The 17220-nt window shown below is 43.3% G+C and overlaps 1 protein-coding gene across 1 annotated transcript in view; it reads left to right on the top strand.

Moving 5' to 3' along the window:
* Nucleotides 1–17220, top strand: part of PPP2R5A (protein phosphatase 2 regulatory subunit B'alpha) — a 54736-nt gene that overhangs the window by 2596 nt on the left and 34920 nt on the right. The gene's annotated exons all lie outside the window — the stretch shown is intronic.

The raw sequence follows: 17220 nt of genomic DNA, 5'->3' as shown, positions 1-17220 counted from the left end.
GCTGACAATTTGTGGATATGCATTAGATGATCTGCAGAATTGGCACAGTACTAAAAGTGGATAGTTTTGATTTAGTAATCACTGTAAAAAGTTAATAGGACCTCAGTTTAAATTTCATCAGCACTGGTGGTCTTACAAGATAGATTGTGTTTTCTAATGGATACTTGGAAACTTCCATTTATTGTAAAATGTTGTTTTTCCCTCCATGCATTAAAAAAGTGGTAATGGTAAAATATTTAAAATATAGATTTCATCTCTTTGTAGCGTGGGGGAGGAGGGTGACTTCAGATCAGTGTTGACTCCTGCCTGGATAAGTCACTGCAGTTTTCTTGACAAAATTGTAGCAGTGCTTTGCTATTGCTTCCTTTCTAGGGCTAATAGAGAGAGTGAGTGCCCAAGGTCACCCAGTTGGCTTTGTGCCTAGGGGAGGACTAGAACTCATGGTGTTCTGATTTCTAGCTTGGTGCCTTTAAACATTACATCAAACTGGCTTTCCATTACTCTCTTTGTAAAGTTTATTGTAATTATTGCAGGATGTAACTCATTTAAATCCTGATAACATTATTGTGGAATGTTTACACTTTAATGTTGTGTTATATATTGAGATGCATGCACTTTTGTTGTATGTATTTTTTTTAATTTGGGGTTTGACTGTTTTTATCTTTTACATATTAACTACTTATCAAAAAAGGAAAGTCATGTAGCTGTTGTACCCCACTGTAATTTGCTCACCTACCAGTGGATTGAATAATATTAATATTTTTGACTGATTAAATATCTTTGGATTTATTCTGTTGGAAAGTTCCTAGTATTGAATTTAATAGAATAGAGCTGGAAGGGACCTTGGAGGTCGCTTCCAGCCCCCTACTCAAGCAGGAGAACCTGTACCATCTCAGACAAGTGACTATCCAGTCTCTTCTTAAAAACCTCCAGTAAATAGAGCGCCCACAATTTCTGAAGGAATTAATCCACTGATTAATTGTCCTCACTGTTAGGAACTTTCTCCTTAATTCCAGGTTGCTTCTCTCTTTGATCAGTTTCCAACAGTTGTTTCTTGTCCTGCCCTCTGATGCTTTGGAGAATAATTTGACCCCCTCTTCTTTGTGGCAGCCTGTCAAATACTGGAATACTGCTATCATGTCACCCTTATTTCTTCTTTTCTTTAGACTAGCCAAACCCAAGTCCTGCAGCTGTTCTTCATATGTTTTACCCTCCAGGTCTTGGATCATCTTAGTTGCTCTTCTTTGAACTTTTTCCAAGGTCTCAACAGCTTTTTTGTAGTATGGTGACTAAAATTGGTTGCAGTATTCCAGGTGTGGTCTCACTAGGATTTTATAAAGTGGTACTAATACTTCATTTGATCTTGATTCTATGCCTCTGTTTATAGAATCCAGGATTGTATTAGCTTTTTTGGCTGCTGCTGCACACTGCTGGCTCATAGTCAAGTGATCGTCCACTAGGGCTCCCAGGTCCCTCTCACAGTTACAGTTTTTGAGCCAGGTCTCACCTAATCTGATCTTATATCTTTGATTTTTCCTGCCTAAATGTAAATCTTTGCTTTTCTCCACATTAAAATTCATTTTGTTGGACAGGGCCCACTGTTACAATTTGTCAAGAACTTTTTGAATCCTGAGCTTCTTGTCTTCTGGGGTATTGGATATTCCTGCCAGTTTAGTGTCATCTGCAAATTTGATGAGTTTCCCTTCTATTCCCTAATCTATTCTTCCAGTTTATATGATAGTTTACAATAAAATAAAAAGTTTTTATAATACATGATTATTTAACTTGTCAACTATCAACATCCTTTAATATATATATATATATATACAGTATATATATATATATATATATATATATATATATATATATATATATATATATATATATATATATATATATATATATATATATATATATATATATATATATATATATATATTGCTCAAAAAAATAAAGAGAACACAAGATAAGACATCCTACTATTAAATACAGTACATTGTGTTGTTTAAGTGTTCCCTTTATTTTTTGAGCAGTATATATCTAAATGGATGAAAGCATTGCAGGCTGGCATGCTATAGGGACAGTAATTCTATAAGACCGATATTATTCATAGACAAGCTGTGGCCTAATTAAATCTCCACCTCAATTTTCCCGTTCTTCCTTTTCCTGAAGTTCCTTCAGTTCATAGAAATCCTTAGAAGGGATACTTATATCATTCTCAGTGAGTTCTTTGAAAGGAGCAAGATGGTGGTGGTGTTGATACAGTTTCTGTAAAATTGTTTCTTCTTTCTAAATTGTTTCTATAGAACTGAAGGTTGTTAATGGTTTAAAACAGCAGCTAGAGAGAGATTACACCAAACCAACATTTGTTTTACCTGAGTATGTTCTCTGTGTGTTGAGGAATCCATCTAGATTCTAGAACTTTTGTTTAACATATGGAATGGTGATACTATTTTTTCTTGTCATTCTGATGTTTGTGCTCTTATTAGTTCCAACTGTTGTATATTGTTATTCAAGTTGTAAAAGAGTCTTATAAATATTGGTTTGTGTTTAAAAAAATAGATCTGAAATGTAATATGTCTACTATTATAAATATTATTGATTTTATTGAATTGCATCTTTATAATGGACTATAAATCATGCTAAAAGTTAATAATTGGGATTAATAAAATGTCAAGTACTTCTCAAAGAATAATTTTTCCATAGATACAGGAAAGACATGCAACTGAGCTTTTTTAACCTGCAGTTTCCTGTAACAAGTAACTTATAGTTTAAATATGGAAAGAAATCTTGTTTGTGTTATGGCAAAAAGTCACAATTTATGATGTATCTTACATGCACCTCACCAGTCTTAGTTAAGGTCTTCTACAAATGTTTCATATTGCTTTTTTGCAATCCTGAGAAAATGGCAAAAACAAGGAAGATTATGAATTCTGCAGTTAGGTTTTATTTCCCCCACCTGGTGCTTTTCAGTTGTGTTGGAACTGTAGTTCCAGAATCTTAATTTAGACTCTGTTGGCTAAGAGTAATTCGTAGTCCCAGCATATCTGGGTATATCAGCTTGCTGTAGATTAACCTATGGAACAAGGTCAAGCATCAAATTATGTTTATACATAAATAGTGCATTGACATCTGGTTTGATAAAAATGGAGGAGATAGAATGGGGGTGCATGTTATGGATTTATTATAACAAAGCGAGTGAGTTTCCAAATATGGCTTTATTTTGTGATGTTTTCTTGAGAAAGCTTTTGCTCTAACATGGATTTTGTTCTATGATCAACATGGCCTATTTTTTTTCTTTTTATGTTCCTTTTTATGTTCAGAGTGCTGAATTTAGCCAGTGGGAGTATGCATTTGAAAGGACAGTATTTTATATCAATTGGAACTTTATTCTGAGAGAGTACATTTTCTTTAACATCTAAGTAAAGCTAAACTGGGGACACGGTGGTTCAGTGGGTTAGGACGCTGAGCTTGTCGATCAGAAGGTCGAATCCCGAGTGCCGCATAGCAGAGTGAGCGCCTGTTACTCATCCCAGCTTCTGCCAACCTAGCAGTTCGAAAGCACGTAAAAATGCAAGTAGAAAAATAGGGACCACTATGGTGGGAAGGTAACAGCGTTCTGTGCACCTTTGGTGTTTAGTCATGCCGGCCACATGACCACGGAGACGTCCTCGGACAAGCGCTGGCTCTTCGGCTTTGAAACAGAGATGAGCACCGGCCCCTAGAGTCGGAAACGACTAGAACACATGTGTGGGGGGGAACCTTTACCTTTAAAGCTAAACTATTCTTACTAAGTGCATCATCTACATTTTCTAGATTTTTAAATCTGAAAACAATGCTGCACAACAATGACTTGTTCCTGAATACTTTTGAGTTTAACCCACAGTTTTTTGAGGCTAATCACAAAAATAACTGCAATTTAGTCTATGTACCATTCTATAGAAGTCTTCTCTTTTTGTAGTTTCTTTATGTATGTATTATAAACCTACTAATTTTCACTGGCATTATAAGGTGCTTTGTGGAAATATAGAACTGTTGAAGAACATCCAGGACACATCTAATACAGCTTACTGGAATATCTGTAGAGATCTAAAAGTAATTTCTTTGCTGCTTGGAATGCAGGTCAGATATACCAAGTACTATTGTTTTATATATATAAATGGGACAGCCTTGCAAGAGAGTAGCATTACCTTAAAAACAAGTGGCCATTCTGAAATAATTTGGTTCCAGGGCCGAAAATCATGGCACACGAACTATACTTGTTGACCTGACAAAGATTTTTTTTAACTTCTGTTTCACACAAAATTATGAAAAATTTTGTGAAACAATGAACAAGTGAAGGTTTTCATTATTTGAGACAGATGTTTCCAAGAATAACTGATGCCAAGATTAAGGAAGGCATTTTTATTGGTCCGCAGATGAGATATGGCATCAAGACAAGTGGTTCGAAGATCTGTTAGTGGGGCCAGAGAAAATCACCTGGAAAGCATCCAAGGATGTCATTGAGAATTTTCTTGGCAGAACATCAAACTACATTCAGCTATTGACAAACTTTTTACAGCATGAAGACTTAAGAAGTACTACGTGTCACTGAAGATTTATTTTCTGCATTCACACTTGGCCTTCTTTCCTGAAAATCTTGGTGCAGTCAATGATGAACATGGCAAAAGTTTTCATCAGGACATTGCCACAATGGAAAACTGGTATCGGAGCAGCTGGAATCCATCAGTGCTGGCTCACTTCTACAGTATTGGATGTTGCAGTGAGATGAATTTCATGGATTTTTTTTTTTGAAAAGGTTAATGTTAGTTACATGGTAAGATCTATTTATGTGAGCTGAATTTTAAAAATATAAGATGAATGAAAAAGTGGAATTAAACTGAATTTTCATTCCCCTATTAACATTCTGCATGGGGACATTAATTGGTCTCTGTGGAAGAATAACGCAATGAGCCTAGTGGTAAAGACACTTGCCAACCAATTGGAAGGTTAAGCATTCAACCTTAGGTAGCGGGAGATGTTTCTCTCCTAGGGCACAGATAAAAAATGTCTGCTGGGAACTCTGCATAATGTCAGGAAGGGCATCTGGCCAGTAAACGCTCAGCTCCATTCAATCACCTTGATTCTACCCCAAATCAAAAGATTGCAGGGTCCTAAAAGGGTGTTTTATAGAAGAATAATGCAGACATAAATATGGGCCATGCATTTTGCTCGTATAATGGTAAAAAATCAGAGATTTAAAAAGATATAGTACCGTGGTGGCGAACCTATGGCACGCGTGCCACAGGTGGCATGCAGAGCCCTCTCTGTGGCCACACGCGCCGTCTCCCCATTCCTAGGCCTTCAGCTGGGTTTTATAAAACCTTTTCACTTTAGGCCTCCACCGCCATGTGCAAAAAAAAGGTTCAATCAATCAATCAATCTCAACTTCTCGCAGGAAAAAAAAGATCTCGCAGTTGGAATTGATTGATTGAACTTTTTAGTCCCACCCAGTCTGCCGTTACCACCGCAGCTACACTCACCCAATGGGCCATGCGACCCAATTGGCCACGCCCACTCGGCACCCGACGATACATAAGTGGGTTTTGGGTTGCACTTTGGGCACTCGGTCTCTAAAAGTTTCGCCATCACTGATATAGGATGAATACTACTGTTTGTAGTAGAACATATTGTGCCATTCATCTTGACCAAATCTGCATTAAATTATTGCTGTTTATTGGAAACCCATATTATATCATTCACTTGATTTCTGGTCATTTAGTGGTCATTCCTATAAGTATTTGTTTACAACATATTCATTTTATACCTCTGTGGTATGTAATCAGGACAGTGTAACTTGGTGTAAGAAGTGGCAATTCTTTTTGACAGAAGAATGTTATATACAAATTGAAATGATGGCTGAGTAATGTCATCCCTATCACGAATTTTATCTAGATGTCTGACTGCATATTTTCATGAGGTTACAGTAACAAAACAGTGAGAAAATCTCCTTGCTTGTGATTTTGGCTAGCTGCCAAATGTTAGGTTTTTTTTTGTTTTAAGAATCTAAACTTATTAGAAGTAGATCAGTTCTTGCTTTAAGGAGAGACTCCCTAAGGCACAGGTCGGCAACCCGCGGCTCCGGAGCCGCATGCGGCTCTTTGAGCCGGCCCATGCGGCTCCCAGGCCTCCTCCCTCTTGAAAAAAAAATGGTACTAAAAAAACTTAATCAATTTAAACTTCTCACAAAAAAACTTGAAAAGTTTAAATTGATTGGTTGGTTTGTGGGACCGCCCACAAACCGTTTGTGGGCTACCAACAAACCTTTGTTTTTTTACTGGCAGAGTGGAGGAAGAGAGGAAGAAGTAAAGCGTAAGTAGATCTGCTTCTTCCCCCCCCCCCCGTTCCCTCTCGTCGCCGGGGCTAGCAGCCCCGACGAGCAAGAAGGCGCGCTTCGCCCGCCCGCCCCCCCGTTGGCTCCTCGTCGCCGGGGCTGAGAGCCCCGCCGAGCGAAAGCCGCGCTTCGCCCGCCCGCCCCCCATTGGCTCCTCGTCACCGGGGCTGAGAGCCCCGCCGAGCGAAAGCCGCGCTTCGCCCGCCCGCCCCCCGTTGGCTCCTCGTCACCGGGGCTGAGAGCCCCGCCGAGCGAAAGCCGCGCTTCGCCCGCCCGCCCCCCGTTGGCTCCTCGTCACCGGGGCTGAGAGCCCCGCCGAGCGAAAGCCGCGCTTCGCCCGCCCGCCCCCCGTTGGCTCCTCGTCACCGGGGCTGAGAGCCCCGCCGAGCGAAAGCCGCGCTTCGCCCGCCCGCCCCCCGTTGGCTCCTCGTCACCGGGGCTGAGAGCCCCGCCGAGCGAAAGCCGCGCTTCGCCCGCCCAACCCCCGTTGGCTCCTCGTCGCCGGGGCTGAGAGCCCCGGCAAGCGAAAGGCGCCTGCCAGCCCCGCCGAGCGAAAGGCGCCCGCCCGCCCCCCGTTGCCTCCTCGTCGCCGGGGCTGAGAGCCCCGCCGAGCGAAAGCCGCGCTTCGCCCGCCCGCCCCCCGTTGGCTCCTCGTCACCGGGGCTGAGAGCCCCGCCGAGCGAAAGCCGCGCTTCGCCCGCCCGCCCCCCGTTGGCTCCTCGTCACCGGGGCTGAGAGCCCCGCCGAGCGAAAGCCGCGCTTCGCCCGCCCAACCCCCGTTGGCTCCTCGTCGCCGGGGCTGAGAGCCCCGGCAAGCGAAAGGCGCCTGCCAGCCCCGCCGAGCGAAAGGCGCCCGCCCGCCCCCCGTTGCCTCCTCGTCGCCGGGGCTGAGAGCCCCGCCGAGCGAAAGCCGCGCTTCGCCCGCCCAACCCCCGTTGGCTCCTCGTCACCGGGGCTGAGAGCCCCGCCGAGCGAAAGCCGCGCTTCGCCCGCCCAACCCCCGTTGGCTCCTCGTCGCCGGGGCTGAGAGCCCTGGCAAGCGAAAGGCGCCTGCCAGCCCCGCCGAGCGAAAGGCGCCCGCCCGCCCCCCGTTGCCTCCTCGTCGCCGGGGCTGAGAGCCCCACCGAGCGAAAGCCGCGCTTCGCCCGCCCGCCCCCCGTTGGCTCCTCGTCACCGGGGCTGAGAGCCCCGCCAAGCGAAAGCCGCGCTTCGCCCGCCCAACCCCCGTTGGCTCCTCGTCGCCGGGGCTGAGAGCCCCGCCGAGCGAAAGCCGCGCTTCGCCCGCCCGCCCCCCGTTGGCTCCTCTCGTCGCCAGGGCTGTGCGCGCTTCCCCCCTTCCCTCTCGTCGCCGGGGCTGTGCGCGCTTCCCCCCCTTCCCTCTCGTCGCCGGGGCTGTGCGCACTTCCCCACCTTCCCTCTCGTCGCCGGGGCTGTGCGCGCTTCCCCCCTTCCCTCTCGTCGCCGGGGCTGTGCGCGCTTCCCCCCCTTCCCTCTCGTCGCCGGGGCTGTGCGCACTTCCCCACCTTCCCTCTCATCGCCGGGGCTGTGCGCGCTTCCCCACCTTCCCTCTCGTCGCCGGGGCTGTGCGCGCTTCCCCCCTTCCCTCTCGTCGCCAGGGCTGTGCGCGCTTCCCCACCTTCCCTCTCGTCGCCAGGGCTGTGCGCGCTTCCCCACCTTCCCTCTCGTCGCCGGGGCTGTGCGCGCTTCCCCACCTTCCCTCTCGTCGCCGGGGCTGTGCGCGCTTCCCCACCTTCCCTCTCGTCGCCGGGGCTTGCAAAACGGCGGATCCAGCCTCTGCCGGCGGCTTGCAAAATGGCGGATCCAGCCTCTGCCGGCGGCTTGCAAAACGGCGGATCCAGCCTCTGCCGGCGGCTTGCAAAACGGCGGATCCAGCCTCTGCCGGCAGACACGCTTGCAAAACGGCGGATCGAGCCTCTGCCGCCAGTCTGCCGGCAGAGGCTGGATCCGCCGTTTTGCAAGCCGCCAGCAGAGGCTCGATCCGCCATTCTCCAAGCGTGTCTGCCGGCAGAGGCTCGATCCGCCATTTTGCAAGCCGCCGGCAGAGGCTGGATCCGCTGGTGCACGTTTTGCCTCTCTCGCCCGGTGGAGAAAAGGGGGCAGCGGGAGCCTCTGGGTGCCCAAGCCACGCCGGAGGGTCTCCAACCTGTGTGTGTGTGTGTGTGTGTGTGTGTGTGTGGCGGGGGGGAAAATCAAATTGGATCTTTTTATTGATGTATCCTACTTTTATTCGGTATTAGGTTTTTATGGATCAATTATGAACACCCGGGGTCCCTCTGCGACTTACGGGCGAAATATCTAACTTCAGAGCCATCCTCTCCAGCTGCGGTGGCCCGGGGGAGGGCAGCGCGGGGCTGTAGGTACTCAAGATAGTTGGGGGGATCCAACCTGCCGCGGGGGGTGGGAGTGGGACTTTAGTCACGGACGGCGAGAGGAACCTTCTGAAGGGGAAGCGGGAACGAAGAGAAGATGAGGGTGGAGCGATCGGGGAGCCGGTAACTCAAGTTCCCCGAGTGGCTTTCAGCACTGGAGAAAATGCAAAATCGCTCGAGACCAAACTCGAAGGAATCAGCTGCCGGTGGGAGCGAGGCGATCCGTGTGGTCCCGTGACAGCCAGTCGGGCAAGCAACGCAAAGAGCGGCAGGGCTTTATTTTTGCACCGTGGAGCTCCCCCTCCCCCCCAAACTCCCCCTCCCTCCCCCTCACTTCCCAGAGCTGAATAGAAGGCAGAGGCTCGATCCGCCGTTCTGCAAGCGTGTCTGCCGGCAGAGGCTGGATCCGCCGTTTTGCAAGCCGCCGGCAGAGGCTGGATCCGCCGTTTTGCAAGCCCCGGCGACGAGAGGGAAGGTGGGGAAGCGCGCACAGCCCCGGCGACGAGAGGGAAGGGGGGGAAGCGCGCACAGCCCCGGCGACGAGAGGGAAGGGGGGGAAGCGCGCTCTGGATCCGCGCTCTGCAAGCCTCTGCCGCCGGCAGAGGCTCGATCCGCCATTCTGCAAGCGTGTCTGCTGGCAGAGGCTCGATCCGCCGTTTTGCAAGCCGCCGGCAGAGGCTGGATCCGCCGTTTTGCAAGCCTCCGCCGCCCCATTCTCTCAATGGGAGGCTTGCTTCGGCTGCTTTTCTTTTGGCAGAGCCATCCATACTGGAGGTGGATGGGGGCAGGGCTGGTGCACGTTTTGCCTTGTTTTGCGCATGCGCGTGCGTGCATGCACGCGCGCGCACATTTTGCGGCTCCCACTTTTTTGTGTTTGTGACGGAACCGGTTCTGAGTGGCTCTTTGCCTTTTTCCGGTTGCCGACCCCTGTTCTAGGGTGAGTAAAATGAGGACTCAGATTATTGGGGGCAATCTCCTGATACTGTAAACAGCCCAGAGAGTGCTGTAAAGCACTATAGGGCAGTATAAGTCTAAGTGCTATTGGTTTTGCTATTGTGCTGTTCTGAAGCCTTTCATGACAAAAAACGGTTATCTAAAGCAGGGATCCCCAGTCTGTGGCCTGTTAGGAGCTGGGCTGCACAGCTGGAGGTGAGCAGCAGGTGAGTGAGCGAAGCTTCATCTTTATGTGCAGTCATTCCCCAGCGCTATTATCATCAACCCAGCTCCACCTCAGATCATCAGGCATTAGATTCTCATAGAGTGCAAACCCTACTATAACCTGCACATTCAAGGGATCTAGGTTGTGGGCTCCTTCTCCTCCCCTCCTTCATGGAAAAAATGGCTTCCACGAAACCAGTCCTCTGCCAAAAAGGTTGTGACCACTGATTTAAATGACTGTTTTTCTTCATTGGTTCTTCCTACATGGTAATTGGGTAGAGTGGGTGCTATCCATGTCCCTTCTGTCAAATGTTGTCACTTTATACGGCCTAGCAAATATGTCTTCTGTGTTGTGGCTCCTGCCCTCTGAGATAATCTCAGAGTATGGTGTCCTCTCTCCTGGGGTTCCTCCATGCTTTTAAAACCTTGCTTTGGTCCCAGGTTTGGGGTTAATATGTTCAGAGGGCGGGTAGTTGTACTGAGTGTTAATAGTTATTTTAGTATGGACTATTTCATTTAGTTTATGAATTACATTTGGTAAACTATCCATGGGTGTCTATATTAAATCTAAAAAAAAATCTCTACACATAAACATTGAAAAAGATTGATACCAAACTCTTATTCTGTCTAAAATTATGTTCATTGACAAGTCCGAAAAAATACCATAATTTCTCAATGGAAGATTTGCAATTGAATAAATTGCAAAGAATAACTGATTTTAAAGTCACACTTTTAAAAAAAAAGCATTCATAGATTTTAGAATTGATTTCCAGTGCAGCTTCCATTGCGGCATCTGCAAGGTTGGTAAGGGATCCAAATAATGAACAATCATTTGTGTAACAATCTCATGCAAACACTGGTACTCATTTGTTTGGTTCTCGACACACTGATACAAAAAGGGGAGGACCATAGAGGGTGGACAGAAAGTCGGCCATGCTGGGAAGGTCACTGACAGGAAAAGGGAGAGACAACAAGTCCTTCCAGCAGAAACAAAGGGTCATGTGGTAAGTCACGTGGTTGGTTTGGCACTCGTTTTTAATATTTGTTGCACCTCCCAGAACCAATTAACAAATACCAAGGTACCACTGTAGTATATTTCAGTATATTAATGAAACTATATTTTCTCCTGCTGCCAAAAGCATCCATCATCCTTATTTGAACTTTGGCTTTATTTATTTATACAGTCCCCCATCTCGTATAAGTCATTCTGAGCAGTTTACAAGATTAAAACAAACTTCCCAAACAGGCCACCCCTCACCCACCTCCGTTTCTCCCCACCCAGCGCACAAGGATAAAATGTTAACATCATCAACAGCAGCGGAGCTCATCTACCCCTCACCCAAAATGCTTTCTACAGATAGATACATTAATTACAGACTTCCTTTGTTCTTTGCAGCTACTCCTTTGCCTTACCTCTGGAAAATTCCTTTAGACTCAATTTTCTGGGCTAATTTTCTGGGTTGTTGTTCTGGAGGTGGGGGTTGAAAAAACAGCTATTGTTGTAGAGCGGCTGCATAGCCCTCTTGATTCTTATTTTAATAGACTTTGTTTTACTTGCATAATAACTAGCCAGATTTGGTTGGTCTCAAAAAGCTAGGCAAGGTCAATCCTGGATAGCATTTGGAAAGAAGATTCTGGGAAATACCAAAGCTGTATCGGGCTGGGAAGTTTGAAAACAAAAATCAACCCTGGAAGAAGAAAATGACAAAACAACTTTCTCATTATTAACATGAAAAATACATGAAATCTCAGTTGAATTCAACATAAAAGAGATTTTACATTTTTCTGTATTTTAGTAATTGATATATTACTGAATGCAGATGTATTTCTTTGGAAGAGAAAATTAAAAATTTTTCAGAAATGAAAAAAATTGTATCTTTATATATAATATTTTAAAGTATGGATCATTAAAATTGTTTTTGTGCAGTAATTTTTCCAGAGACTGTTCTTAACATGAGTTTTTCAAGAAGTGACCTTCTTAGAACACTTGATTTTTAAAAAATAAATGTCAGTGAACATTAACAACTAAGTATAGTAGCTGCCCATTGGCAATCTTCATATTAAACTTCTATTTAAATCTTCAACATCTTGTGGGGCAGCATAGTATTATATTTCTTTTTCCATGATTATGGCATTCAAGTTGTGTTACAGTTGAACTGTGTAGGCATAAAATTGAATTGCCATAATTTATTGAATAAGATGAAAGTTACTGTTCAAATTTACTGGCTAACTTATATTTACCTAAGTTGTATATATTTAGATTTCTTAAACTGAAATCTAGGAATAATTGTGAAATCTGGCCAGGCAGGTAGGATGTCCTTAGATGCCTAATAGCTCTAAATTATATGGAGTGTTAACACCCATATTATTTCTGTGTCATTTATTATGTTATTTATTTTAATTATAGTTGTATTTTTGCAGTTCAAGTAGAGATAATGTAACTTGGTATAAAATGTTACTCAATATCAAGTGTAATTATTTTTTTTGGGTTGTGACTATTGTTATTAAGTCTAAATGTAATGTAAGTCAGGCATTTGCAACCACTTATGCAACATTAGCAACAAATTGTTTCCTTCTTTTTTCCATTCTTTGTTAACCTGCGTCCTCATCTTAGTTGCTTAGCAGCTCATAATAACCAAGATGAAACACTCGATGTTCCTATTAGGATATTTAGTTTGGCATTTTATCTGGTTTTGCCCCATAGATTATGCTACTATTAGTGGTAAATTATGCTGTGGCAGCATCAAGATTGTTAAATAGGAGCCTGAACCAAACCATCTGGTCAGCATCAGCTTACCATTATTGGCTCAGAAACTCTAGATGAAACCTGTTCTATCAATATCATGATTTTGCAATCCCTATACTATTTAATTATTTTCAGTAATTTTAATTATAATTAGGATTTATATTAAAAAAATTCACATTAGGGACTTTATTATGCCCTTATGACACACTGCAGCATGATTTATGTATTGTTTTTTTGTACTTCTAGAACTTGAGTTTTAAAAATTAAAATATTAAGAACTTTTACTTTAGTTTTGAAAATGAATGAAAGTAAACAAAATGTCAGAAATATACAACAAATTGTTCAAATTTCTGTGAAAAGAATAAAACAGGGCATAAGTTTAGAAATCTACCCATAAACAAAGTAAGTATAATTTAGCTAATTGGACAAAAACAACACCCATGATCTGAAATAGTTTATTTATTTATTTATTTATTAATTTAATTTATATACCGCCCTTCTCTCAAGAGACTCAGGGCAGTTAACAGGGCAATACATAAAAACAGATACAAAAAAATTAAAATTATTAAAAACATGATTAAACAGTGCCCATAATAATACAATTTAAAATTAAAGTCATAATAACAATCCCACCCCGTCCCATCAGGCCAGGCCCGCTTCCTTAAAGAGATAGGTTTTAAGGTCGCGCCGGAAGGAGCGGAGATCGGGCGCCATCCGGAGCTCTACCGGAAGATGGTTCCATAAATCCGGTGCACCCACAGAGAACGCTCTCCCCCTGGGGGTCACCAGTCGGCATTCTTTGACTGGCGGCACCCTGAGGAGGCCCTCTCTGTGGGAGCGTACTGGGCGGAGGGAAGATGACGCCGGCTGCAGGTGCTCCCCAAGGTATTCTGGACCCATGCCATGGAGGTCGATACGGCCCTCTGATCTTACACCTGCAGCCATTCCCTATCGTCGTGGGAATTGGCAATCCCACGACCCGCTCCAGAGCTCCAGAGATGACCGACCCCGGCTCCCTCTCAACGCGATCTCTCCTAGGCCTGGTCTGAACAGCAGTTGGCGGATTGCCCCCCCTCTCCAACCAACCACAACCCTCCCCCCTCCCTAACCCTACAAAAAATTTAGCTAAAAAAGTAATCAGGGGCCTCTTGTTAAATTTATATCTTAGGCCCCTGTTTCTGCCCGGCCATCTCTCAGGGTCCCAACAGTCAGACCCGTCATCAAGAGGTGAATTAAAAGATAAGGCGGGTCGCTCCCAGGATGTCTTTCTCAGCACTTTTGCCTTCGTTGAATTGAAGGCTATACCTGATATTTGTTAGTTACTCGGATAAGTATTTATGAAAATTATCAGCATTCTGCAAGTCTCCCTAGATGCATTGTGGCATTAATACTTTCTAGATGAAGCAGATATAACCCATAGGATTGTGCTCTCCTGTCAGCATTTTTTCATAGATCTGAATTTATTTATGTGAATGTAACACAAAGATGTTTTGGGACTAAGCTTGTGACTGTCTTTAATAACCTTCATGTCAAGATATCCTGAGCCAGTTAGATTTTGCTCTTGTGCTGGAAACCACAGTGTGGTTACCAAACATGCACAGCTCAAAATAGGTCATGTGTTTGCCAGCTTGAGGGTCACACTGAAATAACCTTACTTTAAAAATAACCTTTTTTCCATTATAGGGTTCTTCTGTTCTTTTAGCAGTCAGTTTTGAATATATTTGTCCTGGCTGGCAGTTTCAGTTTCGTCTAAATTTATAAAGTTTGTTGTTTATTGCTTCAGGATACTAAATTTCAGTATTGAAAAATCAGCTGTGACGTTTTAGTCATCCAGGATAAAATGCATTGTTTCAGTATAAAGATTGTCATCTCTTAGATTGTCCATGTGATATTTGTTCAATACAAATGTGTATTTGTATTTTATAAATATGTTGTGGTTATTTCTTTTTGGTTTCTGCTGGTTAATGACTGTGATAAAGCTATTTGTAATTTCCTTTTGGTACAATTCAGTGATTCTGATTTCCTAATTTTTATATTATTTCTAGTTTGTTCCCTTAAAATTTGGTATTCTAGAGCCTGAGAGTAGCCACTGTCTCCAATCATGCAAATTGCTATAGATGATCTTTTGTGACTTAGATTTATTTTGAATCCCGATGGTTTTAATTCATGCTCTTTTCCTCTGTTAAATGGCCTGAGAACACAAGAGACACCATCCTTGTTGAAGCCTCCCCGGCATCATTTTTTTTCAGATCTTCTCAAAATGAAATTTGTGCTAAAACAAGCACAGTGGCCACATCTTTCATTTGGCAGGAATAATAAGATACTTGCGGGTCATTTTCCAATAGCCTTGCCATGCACATGCTACCCTGATAAAGCTTGAACAAGCAGTCCTCCTTTTTACCAAGATTCATTATCTACAATTATTTATTTATAAAATGAATATGGTCTTGAACCCAAATGACTTAAGGTGGCTTACAATCAAAACAGAATCAGTACCAAAATGTACACAACAATATGTACATTATATGCATATAAGTTAACAATATATACCTTACAGTTGCATGCCTATTTTCAAGAGTGCAAAATGCATAGTGAACATTACCTTTGTGTTTGTTTCAAATTGGCAAAATATTTGGAGAAATTTTGCTTATCTTATTGTGTGCTATGTCTGCATTGGAAATGAGTATCGCATATTTTAAAGTTTTATTGTCTCATATGCATACGGAATCTGTAGCCCTCCACAATTGTTGGAATTCAGCTCACAGCAGCCTCAGCCATTACAACCAGTTGTAAGCCGAGACTGATTCTCTACTCCATTTTGTGGCTTGTGGAAGATTTCACTTCATTTCTAAATCTATTGCTATAATTGACTTCAAACGATCATTTGAGGTCATTTACTTGCTAATTTTAGCTCACAGTCCTTTTCCAAATTTAACTTGTATAACCAAGACTGATGGCAAAATTCAGATTCATGTGGTTTCTGATTGAAGTTGTTCTGCTAATATGAATAGTTATTAGTGTTTTGAAATAAATCTCATATCTAACTGCTCACAGAAATTTATACAAGTTATAGCAATGTAATAGAGTGTTTTAGGGAGTGAGTGAGAGAAAGATATTGCTGATTATATTTTGTATTGGCAATGAGATTTCAAACTTTGTGGTTGTGTAATTGGAGGAAAAAGAAAGAGCTAAACTTCTGAGAAAGCAAAGAAACCAAGAACAGCAGAGCCAACAGACTCAAGAGGTGAAAAAATTAACCCTGTGATAATCAGCTGAAATTCTTTTATTTCTAAGCTTTGCTTTTACAATGGGAAATAGTCTAAACTAGATAAGATAGATGCATCATGTTTTCACATAAAATTCTCATAATTTTGGCAATTAACAATTTTTAAATAATTTTGCTTGAAAAGTTCAGCATATATATAGTCCTTGTGTCATGGTTCCGACAAATAAAACTCTTCAAAGAACTTCAAGGCATTGTTTACCTTAAAGAATCTTTATTCAAGTAGCATAGCTTCGGCACATACATGGTCGAAGCCAAAATCTGAATTCTCCTCCCCTTAGCACATAGTATCAAACACAATTCCCTCCTCTAATTAGCAGTCATAAATCACATTTTCTAATTAGTTTGAATTGCAGGTTTTCCCTCCTGTTGTCTACCCTGCCATCTCTTACCATCTCTTATTTCAAAAGCCCATGAGTTCATACACTTTTACAATATTGTTATGTCTAACTAACTCCCATCACATTCCTCCTTCTCCCCCAGTATTATGTAATTCTAAGAATAAAGCATAGGAAAGAAAAAGGCTGCATCTCCATATGTTGTCAAAGCAAGAACATCCCATGTTAGCAGCGTTGACACCTTGTTTAACTACCACAATTGCATAATACTAAGTGGGAAATCACGTGACTGTGCTTAAGATTTTACTGCAGCTTTCCTTTTCTCCCACTCCCCCACCCTTTGGAATGCTTACCTAAGCCCTGGGATAATTAGAAGAAGGGAATTAATGTTTGTATTTACATTCATTAGGCAGGAAGGGATTGCAAAAGAAAAAGCAGGCACATGATGGGGAATACATTTTGAAAGGAATGCACAGCCCCAAGTGCATTAAGCAAACAGACTGCAGTAACACATTCTTTCAATGAGTATGCCCCATCATGTGCTTGCTTTCTCTCTTTTTGTCCCTTCCTCTCCAATCTCTCCGCTCTACAAAAGGAAAAAAGAAAAGAAAATTTATTTATTTATTTATTTTATTGCATTTATATACCGCCCTTTCCCTGAGGACTCAGGGCGGTTTACAGGGAGTTAAAAATCAAACATACAAAAGTTAAAAGCCAAGTTAAAAAATATTAAATCAACCCTGTGCTATTAAAAACCCCAATTAAAATAATTTTCTCCTCAGCCTGGGCCCGAGAGCTCAAAGAGCCAGGTCTTCAGGCCCCGGCGGAATGATCGGAGGTCGGGGGCAGTCCTCAGGCATAGGACAATGTGTACTAATTGACTGTAATCGAGAACATGTGACTGAAGGAGGTGCTGCAAAGATTGTAAATGA

The sequence above is a fragment of the Vipera berus genome (assembly GCF_964194415.1).
Source record: "Vipera berus genome assembly, chromosome: 1".
Taxonomy (NCBI): domain Eukaryota; kingdom Metazoa; phylum Chordata; class Lepidosauria; order Squamata; family Viperidae; genus Vipera; species Vipera berus.
This window is presented reverse-complemented; position numbering and strand designations above follow the sequence as displayed.